Source organism: Coenobita brevimanus, chromosome 104 (assembly GCF_032717465.1).
Source record: "Coenobita brevimanus isolate Jiangsu-jjx chromosome 104, ASM3271746v2, whole genome shotgun sequence".
Taxonomy (NCBI): Eukaryota; Metazoa; Arthropoda; class Malacostraca; order Decapoda; family Coenobitidae; genus Coenobita; species Coenobita brevimanus.
The window spans coordinates 10492036-10507035 of record NC_137057.1 but is presented as its reverse complement, the minus strand read 5'-3'; the positions used below and the strand labels follow the sequence as shown (position 1 = coordinate 10507035).

General features: G+C 39.9%; 1 long non-coding RNA gene across 1 annotated transcript in view; it reads right to left on the bottom strand.

Annotated features, from left to right (window-relative positions):
- LOC145416124 (uncharacterized) overlaps positions 1-7028 on the bottom strand; it is a 15329-nt gene extending 8301 nt beyond the window's left edge. The window contains exons 1-2 of the long non-coding RNA XR_013900198.1: positions 7010-7028; positions 5015-5115 (exon numbers count right to left, since the gene is read on the bottom strand). This is a non-coding gene — a long non-coding RNA (uncharacterized LOC145416124). The remainder of the gene's footprint in view (positions 1-5014; positions 5116-7009) is intronic.
- Between the last annotated feature and the right edge of the window lie 7972 nt (positions 7029-15000).

The following is a 15000-nucleotide window of genomic DNA, read 5'->3' as shown; positions in this document are numbered from 1 at the left end:
CACATTTATTTATTTTTCTCCAGTAACATCTTTCAGAGGAGACATTTGGTTTCTTCCCATCCCAAGCTTCCCCCTGGTTTCTTTCGACCTACACAATTCCTTGAAGTTTATTCAATCCTGCTCATATTATCCTTTCGAACATCTTCGTTTCTCTTTTGTTATTATTTTTTTTTGTTCATTTGCTGTTCCATGTCTCGTTAATAGCTAATGTTTGAAGAAAAGAATTCCAGTCACTTTGATTTACAATTGCATTCAGTTTTTGAGAATTAGCCTTCTTGTACTCCATCACTTTCTCGCAACTACAGTAACATGGTTATTATTAAATTTAAGTGTAATATTGGTATGCAGTGTCATTTACTAAAATTTTCTGACGAGAGAGAGAGAGAGAGAGAGAGAGAGAGAGAGAGAGAGAGAGAGCATCTACAGTATACCGCCTCATAATTCGTCTCACTTTAAATCATCTGACACCATCAGTTTTTCCTTAATTCACCAAAATTGTATGTTTTCGCTTACAAACTAGCATAAGTATTTATTAAATTCACTAGAGCAATAACTTCTGCTGGCGTTTATCGTGTGCCTCTTGAAGGAAGTACAGTTGTATAAGTATACAGGAGCAGATCCTTTCAAATTGGTGTTAAAGCATACTTCTATACTCATCACACACACACACACACACACACACACACACACACACACACACACACACACAGTATACAACTGTACATACATATATATATGCATACATAACAGCAGCCTTAGTCAGTCCACTGAATCACAAAGACCTCTCTCATCATTTTCCATCACATCCTACAGTATTGCTTATTAGCCTGTTTCATAGAATAGCAGCAAATTTCCGAATACCACCGAATTTCCGCATTTCATATCTTCATTTTCTTCTTGTTTAGATCTTCCTTTCACTCATCTCTGGCCTGCCTCTCCGTTGTCTTGGTTGTCTGTCTGTTGTCTTCTCTACCTGGGATATGATCTGTTTATATTACCTACGTTTTTCCCTGCTATCCAGGAAACGCCATTTTCATGTTTATAAGTTTTCTTACTTACTATAAAATTTAAATATGGTCAACTGTCGCTTAGCTTCGAAACAGTCCAATTTGTTCACTGGCTGGTCTATGCTGGCACCCTGTCTAGGTAAACTCTTTTGCCTATGTCTGTCAACTCGTGCTTTACCTTCTTGCTGGAAGTTTGCTTTCATCCAGCCTCTTCCGAAAAGGGATGGTCGTTCCTAACCCACTCAGTATCGCACAATTGCCTCAGTATGTTATTTTTTAAAAGTGTTTGAGGGTATGTTTAACTAGGAGATTCTGGAGCATTGTCCTCTCATAAACTTTTTTCGGTTAGCGATGCTCCAGTGGTGATGTACACCTTGCCTTATGGTATTTGGCCATCCTCCTTTTGGGACTGTGGCGAAACCTTTGTCATTGCACGTGTCATAGTCAAAGCTATCGACCGAGTTTGGCAAAAATTTATGATTTCCTGAGAGCCCTTTTATGGGTTTTTTCTGTCAGTCCCTTCATCTCAAGCTTCCTTTGTGGTCGTTCTGTAGATGCTGTTGTAGACTGCCTATGTTCGTCTTCTAAAACTATCGATAGTGGTGTTCCTTAGTGTTCTGTACTCTCACCGGCTCTCTCCCTTCTATTCATAATTGATTCTCCGAACTGCATTTTTATCCCTGTCCACTTTCACTCAGATGGCTCCATCCTTCACATTCCTAAATGCTTGTTTCGGTGTCCGTTTCTTCAGTTCTTTAAGTCATGATGTGACGAAGCTGTAGCTTACTACTTTCTGATTTGACTATCATTTTTTATTCTCTCTCTCTCTCTCTCTCTGGATATATATATATATATATATATATATATATATATATATATATATATATATATATATATATATATATATATATATATATATATATATATATATATATATATATATATATATATATATATATATATATATATGGACCCTCTGTGGTACAGTGGTAAAGTGTGCGTTTCGTACACGGGTGGACCAGGGTTCGCGCCCCGTCAAGGTAGTAAACTTTGGGAGTGTTCACCCGGCCACGTACTGCATTGGCGGACACAAGGGGTGCTGTGGTTGAACTTGTGTCGCTTACTGTAAAGTATGCTTGCACCCAGTCGGCTTCCACGGGCCGATTACACTTGGTTCACAGACTACACACAGATCCAAAGCCACGCCAACACTATAATTACACATACTGTACAAGCACTTCTCACCCTACATACAATCTCTACTAGACAGCCTAAGCCACTTGGTAGGGATACATTGGCTGTATCGTCCCGACTTCGGTCGGGATATGCCGGTCCTGCAGTGGATACTCAAACGGCTTCACCAGGACTATCTCTAAATATTTTGCAATACACAGCTCAATGCTTCATTATCTCTTAATATCCTTGGGATTTCTTTGTCTACGAGTCTGGAAAAGATCATACTACCACTCGTGCAAAATCCTCTTCCAACGGTTTACGTGCACTAAACCGACTCCGTGTTTTCGTTACACGTGACAGTTGTTTACTTTGTATAGGGGTGTTATTCGCCCGTGTGTGGAGTACATCTAGTATGTTTGCCGTTGGAGTCGTTCCCCACATACCGTTCTTGTAAACATGGTTGAATCAAAGGCTTATCGTCTATTACTATCTAACTCTCTCACTGACTCCCTTCAACCTATCCCTTTTCTCTGCAGTGTTGTATCTCTATCTTTGCACCAGAGCTGTTTTGGTGTGTTTCTGAAAAGTTTATTTGCACCCTTCGTCCATTACCGCAGCGCGTAGAACATTTATGGCAGCACACTCTCACCCCTTCTATGTCCAGTTCTTTAAAGCAAGAGTAAACGATACTCAATCGTTCACGTATGCAGCAGGTCAGCTCTAGAACTGCCGTCTTCAGCCTGTATTTTCCTTTCTCTCTGACCTCAGTCTCATCTCAGAATAAGTGGATCTTAAAATTTGCATTGTTGTGTTCTGTTTTCCGTGTTGAGAAGAACTTTTGGGATTTTTAGTCTTTGGCTGTTTCTTCCTTGCATGAAAAAGTACGTTTTTTGATTGCTTGTATCTCCTACTATCGTCTGATGGATTTTAAGGACGAGTTCTTTTTTTCTCGTTCCACGGGACATCTATCAGTATTTTTCCATATCTCTCCGAACACTCCTACGTTTGCTGTACAACGACTTCGTTCGCCTCAGTGTGGTAACCCCGCAGCAGCCGACATTGATGATATTATATGTGGCCGTGTACTGTCGTCATTGTCAGTTGCTTCGGACTCACCACACTGATTTTGAAAGTCCATGGAGAGAAAAACAGGAGAGACGACCGGACTCTTCATGCCGACTGCTCATCCCAAGGTTTCGTTTGTAAAGGCGCCTAGATCGTAAAAATTCGTATATTCTTGACACTTCTTGCTCTGGATCAGCGCTGACTACGCCAAGTCATCTGCTGCATCGCTGCTGAAGATTAAGGACCATGGTTAGACGGAACTCGTCTTTGTGGTTTAGAAAGAGGCTGGCACTGGTGAGGGACCCCTTCATATGGTGGCATCGATATAGTCGGGCAACTTCGCTAACTTGTTATACGAACGTCTGTCAACTCCTTCCCTATCCACTGAAAAGAACCTGGTAGACTGCATGATAGTGAACTACTATAAAAATATTTGAGTTGGTGCCTCGTATGTCCAGTTCAGGCACTTAGTGTCAGGGGAACACTTTTTATGTGATCTCTAGTAAAGAAACTTCCCAGTGTGGTTGCACCTGATTAGTATAGTTCCTTTGATGACTGGAATGCACAGGCTTCAGCACCAAGACAAAGCAGTGTTTCCTTGAAGAACTACCATAGTGGGTCATGTTGAAAGGGAATTATATATATATATATATATATATATATATATATATATATATATATATATATATATATATATATATATATATATATATATATATATATATATATATATATATATATATATATATATATATATATATATATATATATATACCGTTCCTTATAGTTCTAGTGGAAATGAATTCATATGAATTCATATGATACTTTTTATCACTTAAAATGCCTTGATTCAGAACTGGGTAAAAAATAATTATAATCTATGTATTAGTCAGGTAATAAAAGCAATGTAAGATGCTGCTTTAGATTAATTCACATACACACTCGTGCCCGCGGCACACAGTCACACACACACACACACACACACACACACACACACACACACACACACACACACACACACACACACACACACACACACACACACACACACACACACACACACACACACACACACACACACACACACACACACACACACACACACACACACACACACACACACACGCGCGCACACGCACACACACAGAATGGAGATTGGTCCTGGTTCAGGTTCACGTTGGTTCAGGTCGGTTCAACGGGTTCCATGTTATCCAAGAATTCCAAGAACTCCACCAAGCAAGCAGGAGATGAATTCGAGGATCTGTGGGGGAGAGAGAGAGAGAGAGAGAGAGAGAGAGAGAGAGAGAGAGAGAGAGAGAGAGAGAGAGAGAGAGAGAGAGAGAGAGAGAGAGAGAGAGAGAGAGAGAGAGAGAGAGAGAGAGAGAGAGAGAGAGAGAGAGAGAGTCACAGGAGTTATACATGTTTTTCTCACGTTAGAGATAAGTTATAAAGGTCACGGATTTTTTTTTTTTCAGTTTGGAACAACCACGGCGTAACACTTAAAGAAAAAATTCCACAAGAGTTATAATGATCGTGAAAGTAAGTTTTGTATCTTAATACATATGTTCTTACTATAAAATAAAAGGTATCAGATAATAACTCCCCCCCTGTCTCTCTCTCTCTGTCCCTGTCCGTCTGTCTGTCTGTTTGTCTGTCTGTCTGTCTGTCTGTCTGTCTGTCTGTCTCTCTCTCTCTCTCTCTCTCTCTCTCTCTCTCTCTCTCTCTCTATCCCCATCAATTTTTCTATATCTATCTGTCGTACTCACAAAGCCAAGCTTCGACAGCAGACACAGGAGGACCGCCATGAGGCTTTCAAGGCCGAAGATTTCTAGCAAGATATTCAAGATCACCTCAGGTGGTGTGCCGGCTATGGTAGAGGAAGGGGAAAGGGTCGATTAGGTCAAGTGATTAGAGAACCTGCCTTATGCTTGAAGGAACGCAGGGCAAAGCAGGACAGGGCATGATGATGAAGAGAAATGCAGGGCAAGGTAATGAAGTGGAAGGCAGGGCAGGGAAATGTAGAGAAAGGCAGGGAAGGCAGTATAATTTAGGGGAAGGCAGGTTAGGGCAAGGCAGGTGAGAAGTGTGGGGGAATGTTGGAGGGGGGGTTTGACTGAGAGAGAATAAATCTTTCTCACTCTAGTTCTTTAGGAATCATTGTAATATCTTTTTCACCGACATCGTTGTTGTCTTTTCATTATCTGAACTCTACATCCCACAGATATAGACAAATTAGAAAGAAGATTTTAAAGATTTACTACAACAAATATAAAAACAAATTAGCAGGAAGATTAAAAAGATTTCCCGCACCAGAAATAAAAGCAAATTTGCCTGAAGATTAAACAGATTCGCCACACTGACGTACTTGGTGAATACAGTTTGCCAGAATAAGCTGAAAATAAGTCTTCATGTTAAATGGAAGAAGTTTATCGAATACAAGAAAAGCCGAGGTGATGACGTCTAACAAACATATGGAGTAGAATGCTAGGTGAGCTTTACCGCTCCAGCGTAGGAGGAAATATAGTACTGTAGGAATTTAAAAGTGGCCAAAGGACCAGACAGAACTATGGGACCTCAAGCAAGTCGTAGGATAGGAGACGAGGCATAGTAAGCCAATGTGAAGCATGGGGAAGTATGAAAGCAAAGTGACCCTGACGGTCCTGTATTGATGCATGCATCGATCTTTGAATACTAAGGACTGAAAAAGGGTGGAAGTGCTTTGATGAAGTGCTGCAGGTCTGTATGTAGAGTTAGATGACTTATGAGAGTGAAAGATGACATTGAAAGAGTTTGAAAGACCAGGGACGTCTTAAAGTAGACGTAATGCAATGGAATGTGCAGATCAGGCTATGTCATGATATAGCCAATAGAGAGAAGGTGTGGTGGGAGATTGATGACAGTATACAGATTAGAAGTGGAGTTAATGAGGGAAATGATGAGATCTAGACGCAGCGGACACGATAGTGATGAAATATATTTTTAACTAGAGGTATGACCGCGAGTGAGAAGTGTGTATGGTATAAAGCAAATTGGAATGAAGTGGCTTAGGGGAGAACAACTCTACCAGTAACCTGCGAGGGCAAGAAATGAAACAGCTGGGGTAAATCGTGTATTAGACTTGGATGAGAGTGAAGTAATTTTAAGATAGCTTTACGTAGATCATTAAGTTAGACAGCTGAGAAACAGAATGAAAGTGAATGAGGTTGCTTTCTCCTGCTTTCCGGCACCACCAACCTGGAATAAGTAACATGTAGTGAGAATAGAAGAAAGTCACAGTACTGCCACCAAAATAATATAAACCAGAGTAAAACAGAATCACATAAAATAAAGGTATGGTATTGGCGTCATAGTTAAACAAAATCGCATAAGTCAAGGATATAAGAGTCAGAGAAAAACAGAATCGCATAACATAAAGCTGGGGAATGACAGCCAGAGTAAAATATTAAAGCCAAGTATGGAAGCTAGTGTAATCACAAAACATAAAGAATGGGTATGAGAGCCAGATTAAAACAATCCCATAACATAAAGCTGTGGTATGAGAGACAGGATAAAACAAAGTATGAAAATAGGCGTAACACAGAGTGACTATATCAAAATGAGACCAAAACTGGAGCAATATCAAAATCAGCATAAGACTGACAGTGTGAAAATCAGCTTAAAACAATGACAATATGGAAATTAGTGTAAGAGAGAGTGCATTGTAAAAATCAGTGTTAAACGAGTGACAGTATGAAAATCAGCGTAAAATCGAGTGACATTACGGATAATTTTAGCGAGAAGGTCCATATTCACTTCCAGTTTCAACTCTGCGACGCAGTCTGTCAAAGTTCCGACTATTGTGTCCAGCAGGTCTTAGGTGAGGTCTCCGCAGAGTATGTCAAGTTCCAGGATGCAGCCTAACACGTCGAGCGGCACACGGGTAACGGAAGCGGCCCCTGACATACTACTCCGACTGTAGAGGGTTGGGAGAATATGGTTATTAAAGGCAGGGAGAAAAGAGGGAAGCAGGGAAAGCATCTGAAAGAGGGTGGAGGAAAGAGGAAAACAGCGGAGGAAATGGGAAGGACGGAGAAAAAGGGAGAGGAATGGGAAGACAGTTTGAGGTAGTGAATGCTATCCTTCACATATTGCTTTGGCTGTGGAGGGTTTAGGAGATTGTTAGTAGAGGGGCAGGTGACGGAGGAGGCAGAGGAAGAACGGAAAAGACAGAGATAAACAGAAAAGAACGGGGAGGCAGAGAGAGAGGAAGAAAAGCTCTTCCTCATAATTATGCTGCTTTGACTGGGTGAATGCTATAGACTTTAGAAAGCAGGAATATAAATCTAATGGAGATTTTGGTAGATTCGATCCATCCATTACAAGTAAAATAATGCAAATAGAGTAACTTCTTTAAACTAAGCTTGTGACAATAGGAGAAAGAACCTGAGTTAGAACGTCTCCGAAACTTTCTCCAATCACTATAAGTTGGTATTGAGTAAATGAGTGAGTGAGAGGGAGCATCCTTTGGAATATGAGTGAACCTGCATGGGGTGCAGCGAGTGCGAGTGTCTGTGGGAGTCAGTTAAGACTGAGGGAGTGAGAGTATATAGTAGAAACGTTCTTTCAGCTGCGTTAGGTTTAGTGCCTGTGTGAATGATGTGTAAGTGAATTAGTAAGTACAAAAAATACTTCTGAAGAAGTGTAGGAGTGTGTGTGTGTGTGTGTGTGTGTGTGTGTGTGTGTGTGTGTGTGTGTGTGTGTGTGTGTGTGTGTGTGTGTTATATCTGTTACCATCTGTTACCAGCGAGTGTATGAATGCATGTGTGAGTGAATATGCATGTTAAAAGGAGAACCAGCGAATGAGAGTGACATTCAGACGGCAACCAAAACACAACCACTAACGAATCCCGGGAATAACAGCTTCAATGAATACGTAAACCCACTACAGGGCAGTAAACTCTGTGCCAGACTTCCTCCGGCCAGAAGGCCATCCGCATGGTGGTGGTGATGGTAGTGCCTGTAGAGGAGAACGAGAGTGAGTGTGTGAGTGAGGACGGTAGGTGAAGGAAGGGAGCGTGGAGAGTGATGAGACATTAATGAAAAGAAAAAAGGGGAGGGAGAGTTAAAGATGTGTGAGGAGTGAGATGGGAAGTGGTAAGTGGAGGAAGAGTGGGCGATGAATGGAGAGTGTGTGTGTGGGAGTGGGGAAGGAAAGTAGAAGGAGAGAAAATGAGGGATGAGTGAGGAATGTCTTTGAGAGTCGGGAAGGGATGTAATGGGGGGAAGAATGGGCGTGAGTGGGGAATGAGTGTGGAAGTGGTAAGGCAGGTAAGGGGACGGAGAGTGAGGGATGAGTTGGCAGTGAGTGGGGGAGTGGTAAGGCAGGTATGGGAAGGGAGGTGAGGGATGAGTGGGGAGTAAGTGTGGGAATGGAGACGGAAACTGAGGGAAGAGTGAGCGAGGAGTGAAGAATTGGTAAAGTTACCTGCTTATATTCCTTTTAACCTTAATTTGTCCCAGATTTACGTGTTTTTGCAGCGTATTTCATGCACCTCAGTCGAAGGATAAGACAAAGCCTAGGCGTTACATCCTTTCTTTGACTATCGTCATATTCTAGTTTTAACCCCGTATTGCAAATCAGCATTCACGATGGATCGATGACAATTTTAGGCCAAGTTAGACAAAAATAATGCCAAGACAACCAAGGATCAAGCAACTCTCGGCATATTTTTAAATTTTTCTATCATGCTGTTTTCTGTTAAAAGGTAATGAGCGGAAAAAAAAAAAAAAAACGATTTCTATAAAAAATGAAATCTGCTTTGCTTCAGTCAATCAGGTGAATCTTTCTCAATAATACCAAGAAGGAATAAGGTAATAAAATTATGGCTATAGATCTTGAGTGAGTGATTATCAAAGTGTCATCGAGATTTTATGCAGGAAATGTTCACAATAGTAGTAACTTATTTTGCTCTAAGATGCGAAAGCCTTCGATTTTCTCTAAGTTAATCAAGGATTTTAGCCAATTCTGCAGCAGAATTTTTCCCATTAGTAGAGAAAATCAGATTGTTTTACGGCGTACTTAATAACAAAGACATAGTAGCAGTGAATAGGTAACCAGTTTTAAAAGAGCTTTTTACATTGTTTCGCCACAAGAAGTGCCCAGAGGTGAAGAAATGTTAAGTGGTAGCACGTATAAAATGGGTTGTATCTGAATTAACTTTATGAATGAGGTTACCTGATTCTTTGCTGTGGAAGGGAAAGTAAGTGGAGTGAAGTGGAGAGGTGTGGATTCCGTCTTTTATAGGGAGATCAGATCGAGGAGAATGTAAGGGGATATGGAAGGGGAAATGTACAGAAGTAAAGATGAGGAGAATGGGGGCGGTGGAGGGAAGCAGGAAGGAGAGAGGAGGAAAGAGGGGACGGAGAAGGGAGGGAGCGAGTTAAGGGGGTGCGGTGAGAAAGAGAGAAGGAGGAAGGGAAAGGGGGAGCAGAGCATGCAAGGACCTTGAGAGAGGAAGGAAGATAATTAAGGAGAGTGAGAAGAGACTAAGATGGAGGAACGGAGGAAAGACGGTGATAGAGAGGAGGGGAAAATGGGTACTGGAAGGAAAGAGAGAGAGAGAGAGAGAGGGAGAGAGAGAGAGAGCCAGACAGACAGACAGACAGAGGTACCTCTTTGCCAGGTGATCTGCTGTTACCAGGTAAGATTTACGTTGTTCCCACTCTGTTTTATTCCAGTAAGAAAAAAAATCTTGGAGAACAGGATTTAAACACACACACACACACACACACACACACACACACACACACACACACACACACACACACACACACACACACACACACACACACACACACACACACACACACACACACACACACAAATACATACACACACACACACACACACACACACACACACACACACACACACACACACACACACACACACACACACACACACACACACAAAAAAAAAGTTTAGGAAACTAAATGATAGGACCTAATAATCTTATAAAGATTTTTTGTTTGTTTTGTTAGAGGCATCTGCAGACGATTTTATATACCTTAGGAGAGACATGGATTAGATCTTGCATTCATTTACCTCATTACTGCCAGATTTCCCAGCTAAAGTATAAAAATAAAGACTATTCTGATGAAAAAAGTAATAAAGTACCTCGTCTCACTTAATCCATCAATCAGTACTTCTACCATAATATTTTCGTTATTTATTCTACTCCTGTAAGTGTGACAGGAGTGTGAGTTCTCTGTATGTAATAAGGTAATAGATGCAGTTAATCACAATAGTATAATTACACAGGTGACAGGTGGTTTCACTTTGACTGTTGCTTATCGTGTGTTTTTACTCAAAAATGTGTGAAGAAATTATTTACTTATGTGGCATAAAGTATTTTCTTCATGCCGCACGTTTGAAATTACTGGCCATGTATAACTATGAGGAGTTACTGTTAAATATGTTCATAGGTTTATTGTTTGAAAATGTAAAGAGGGAAGGATGTAAAGATGATTTTTTGATACTTGATGAATAGGAGAGAGACTCCGTGAAGGAACAGTACCCTGAGGAACACCACACCTGAGTGCTTTAGAAGATTTGTGACACTCGACTACAGTTGTCCTCATTATTATTATTATTATTATTATTATTATTATTATCGTTGTTGTTATTATTAAAATTTGTCCTATAATTATTATAACTACTACTATTATTATTATTATTATTATTATTATTATTATTATTATTACTACTACTACTACTACTACTATTGTTATAATTATTATTATTATTATTATTATTATTGTTATTTTCTTTTGTTATTTTATTGTTTAGTCATCGTAATTATTATTATTATTATTATTATTATTATTATTATTTTTATTATTGATTTTTTTTTGTCATATCATTATTGTTATGATGATGATTATGATGATAATCATGATCATGATAATGATGATGATAGTGATGATGATGTTTACTTGTTTTATTATTGTTGTTATTATTATCTATCCATACATCCATCATCCAATCCGATGTTGCCCCATAAGGAGCGTAGGAGCCCGGGGCTAGAGAAGTTGGTCGTGATATATTATTAGTATTAGTATGATGATGGTGATGATGATTACTTGCTAGCTTATTTATTATTATTATTATTATTGTTATTATTATTATTATTATTATTATTATTATTATTATTATTATTATTTATTACTTGTAGTCCGAGTCTTCCGATCAATATCAACTCTACCAACCTGTGACCTTCATTCGCTCCTCCTCCTCCTCCCACACACATGTACTCGCTCTTATCACTTAGTTTTTCATCTATACCTCACTTATTCTAAGATATACTCTTCTTACTAATAATTCCCGACATATTAGTACATCCGACACTGTCAATTACTCCTGTAATTGACTGAATAGTAAGATACGGCTTGTGAATTTAAGAACGTATTTCTTAAAGTAATGAAGATTCGAGTAATAAGCATCTGCTGGCGTGGCGTGAATCATTTGCCTACGGGACGCGTGTGGAAGGAAGTACACGTGTTTAAGTACACGGAACAGAAGCCTGCAAGCTGGTGTTTGGTGCGGCCACACTTGTTGGAAAAAGGTGATCGACAAGACGAAGCGACGCACCGGGTTACAGCCGCTGTAGTATCTTAGTCCTAACGGTGGAGGGACCCCTGAGCCTCGTTTCCTCTTGTCGGTCACATGTTTGGAGCAAGCGTGGCCGCCCACTTAGACACGCTTGGATACACATTAGACACCATTAAAGTCTTCGGCCGACCGTACACACACACACACACACACACACACACACACACACACACACACACACACACACACACACACACACACACACAATATACATTCATAACAGCAGCCTGAGTCAGTCCACACCAGGATGAAGACCTCTCATGATTTTCCAACCCGTCCTACAGTTTAGGTATTAGTCTGGTCCATCGATTACCAGCAAATTTCCACATTTCATATCTCTATTTTGCTCCTTGTCTGGCTCTTCCTCTCACTCACCTCGGGCCTGCCTCTCCGTTGCCCTGGTTGTCCGTCTGTTGTCTGCTCTGCCTGGGACATGACCTGTTTATATTTTCTCCTTTTATCACCCCTATCCAGTAAACTCTCTTTTCATGTTTAAAATTTTTTTAGTTACTTTGTTAAAAACTTTAATATGTCCAACTGTGTCATAGCTAAGAAACAGCCCAGACAGTTCACTTGTCTGGTCTGCATCTGTAACAGTACTAATTCATATTTTTTCTTGATTTTTACTTTAAGCATATTGTAAAAAGTCTTCATCTCCAAAGTCACATGTATCTTTAACGAGATCATTGGTGCCATCGTCTTCACCTCCTGCTTTATCCATATTCATTCCTCATGATATTTTTTTTTAAGTCTATTGCTGGGATTTTCTCCGTCCACTATTTCCAAATCCTGAACTGGCTCTTCAGTAATAATGATACTCTTACGCAGTTTGTAATAAAAATATTCTACTAAGTTCACATTTAGTTATTTATTTTTCTCAGGTAATATCTTTCAGAGGAGCCATTTGGTTTCTTCCCATCCCAAGCTTCCCCCTGGTTTCTTTCGACCTATACAATTCCTTGAAGTTTATTCAACCCTGCTCATATTATCCTCTTGGACATCTTCTTTTCTCTTTTGTTATTAATTTTTTTTGTTTATATGCTTGTTTGAAGAAAAGAATTCCAGTCACTTTTATTTACCATTGCATTCATTTTTTGAGAATTAGGCTTCTTGTTCTCGATCACTTTCTCGCAACTACTGTACATGGTCTTTATTAAATTTAAGTGTAATATTGGTATGCAGTGTCATTTACTAAAATTTTCTGACGAGAGAGAGAGAGAGAGAGAGAGAGAGAGAGAGAGAGAGAGAGAGAGAGAGAGAGAGAGAGAGAGAGAGCATCTACAGTTTACCGCCTCATAATTCGCCTCACTTTAAATCATCTGACACCATCAGTTTTTCCTTAATTGACTAAATTTGTATGTTTTTGCTTCCGTATTGGCATAAGTTTTTATTAAGCTCACTAGAGCAATAACTTCTGCTGGCGTTTATCGTGTGCTTGCGGCATGCCTCTTGAAGGAAGAAAACTTGTATAAGTATAAAGGAGAAGATCATTTCAAACTGGTGTTATAGCACACTTCTCTACTCGTCACACACACACACACACACACACACACACACACACACACACACACACACACACACAGTATACATACTGTACATACATATATATATGTATACATAGCAGCAGCCTTAGTCAGTCCACTGAATCACAAACACCTCTCTCATCATTTTCCATCACGTCCTACAGTATTGCTTAATACCCGGTTTCATAGAATAGCAGCAAATTTCCGAATACCACCGAATTTCCGCATTTCGTATCTTCATTTTGCTCCTTGTCTGGCTCTTCCCTTCACTCATCTCGGGCCTGCCTCTCCGTTGCATTGGTTGTCTGTCTGTTGTCTGCTCTACCTGCGACATGACCTGTTTATATTATCTACGTTTTCCCCTGCTATCCAGGAAACGCCATTTTCATGTTTATAAGTTTTCTTACTTACTATAAAATTTTAATATGGTCAACTGTCGCTTAGCTTCGAAACAGTCCAATTTGTTCACTGGCTGGTCTATGCTGGCACCCTGTCTAGGTAAACTCTTTTACCTATATCTGTCAACTTGTGCTTTACCTTCTTGCTGGAAGTTTGCTTTCATCCAGCTTCTTCCGAAATGGGTTGGTCGTTCCTAACCCACTCAGTATCGCACAATTGCCTCAGTATATTATTTTTGAAAAGTGTTTGAGGGTATGTTTAATTAGGAGATTCTGGAGCATTGTCCTCTCATAAACTTTTTTCGGTTAGCGATGCTCCAGTGGTGATGTACACCTTGCCTTATGGTATTTGGCCATCCTCCTTTTGGGACTGTGGCGAAACCTTTGTCATTGCACGTGTCATAGTCAAAGCTATCGAAGTAGTTTGGCAAAAATTTATGATTTCCAGAGAGCCCTTTTATGGTTTCTTTTCTGTCTGTGCCTTCATCTCAAGCTTCCTTTGTGGTCGTTCTGTAGCTGGTATTGTAGACTGCCTATGTTCTTCTTCTAAAAGTATCGATAGTGGTATTCCTTAGTGCTCTGTACTCTCACTGGCTCTCTCCCTTCTATTCATAATTGATTCTCCGAACTGCATTTTTATCCTTGTCCACTTTCACTCAGATGGCTCCATCCTTCAAATTCCTAAATGCTTGTTTCGGTGTCCGTTTCCTCAGTTCTTTTAGTGTGTGATGTGATGAAGCTGTGGCTCACTACTTTCTGATTTGACTATCATTTTTTATTCTCTCTCTCTCTCTCTCTCTCTGGATATATATATATATATATATATATATATATATATATATATATATATATATATATATATATATATATATATATATATTCTGTACAGTATGTACTGTACACCTTCTGTCCCGTTACAATCTTCAAAAGGAATATCTCTTAATATTCAGTAATACACATTTCAATGCTTCATTGTCTCGTAATATCCTTGGGTACTCTTTCTCTACGGGTCTTGAAAAGATCATACTACCACTCGTGGAAAATCTTCTTCCAAGGGTTTACGTGCACTAAACCGACTCCGTGTTTTCGTTACACTATACAGTTATTGACTTTGTATAGGGGTGTTATTCGCCCGTGTGTGGAGTACATCTAGCATGTTTGGGGTTGGAGTCGTTCCCCAC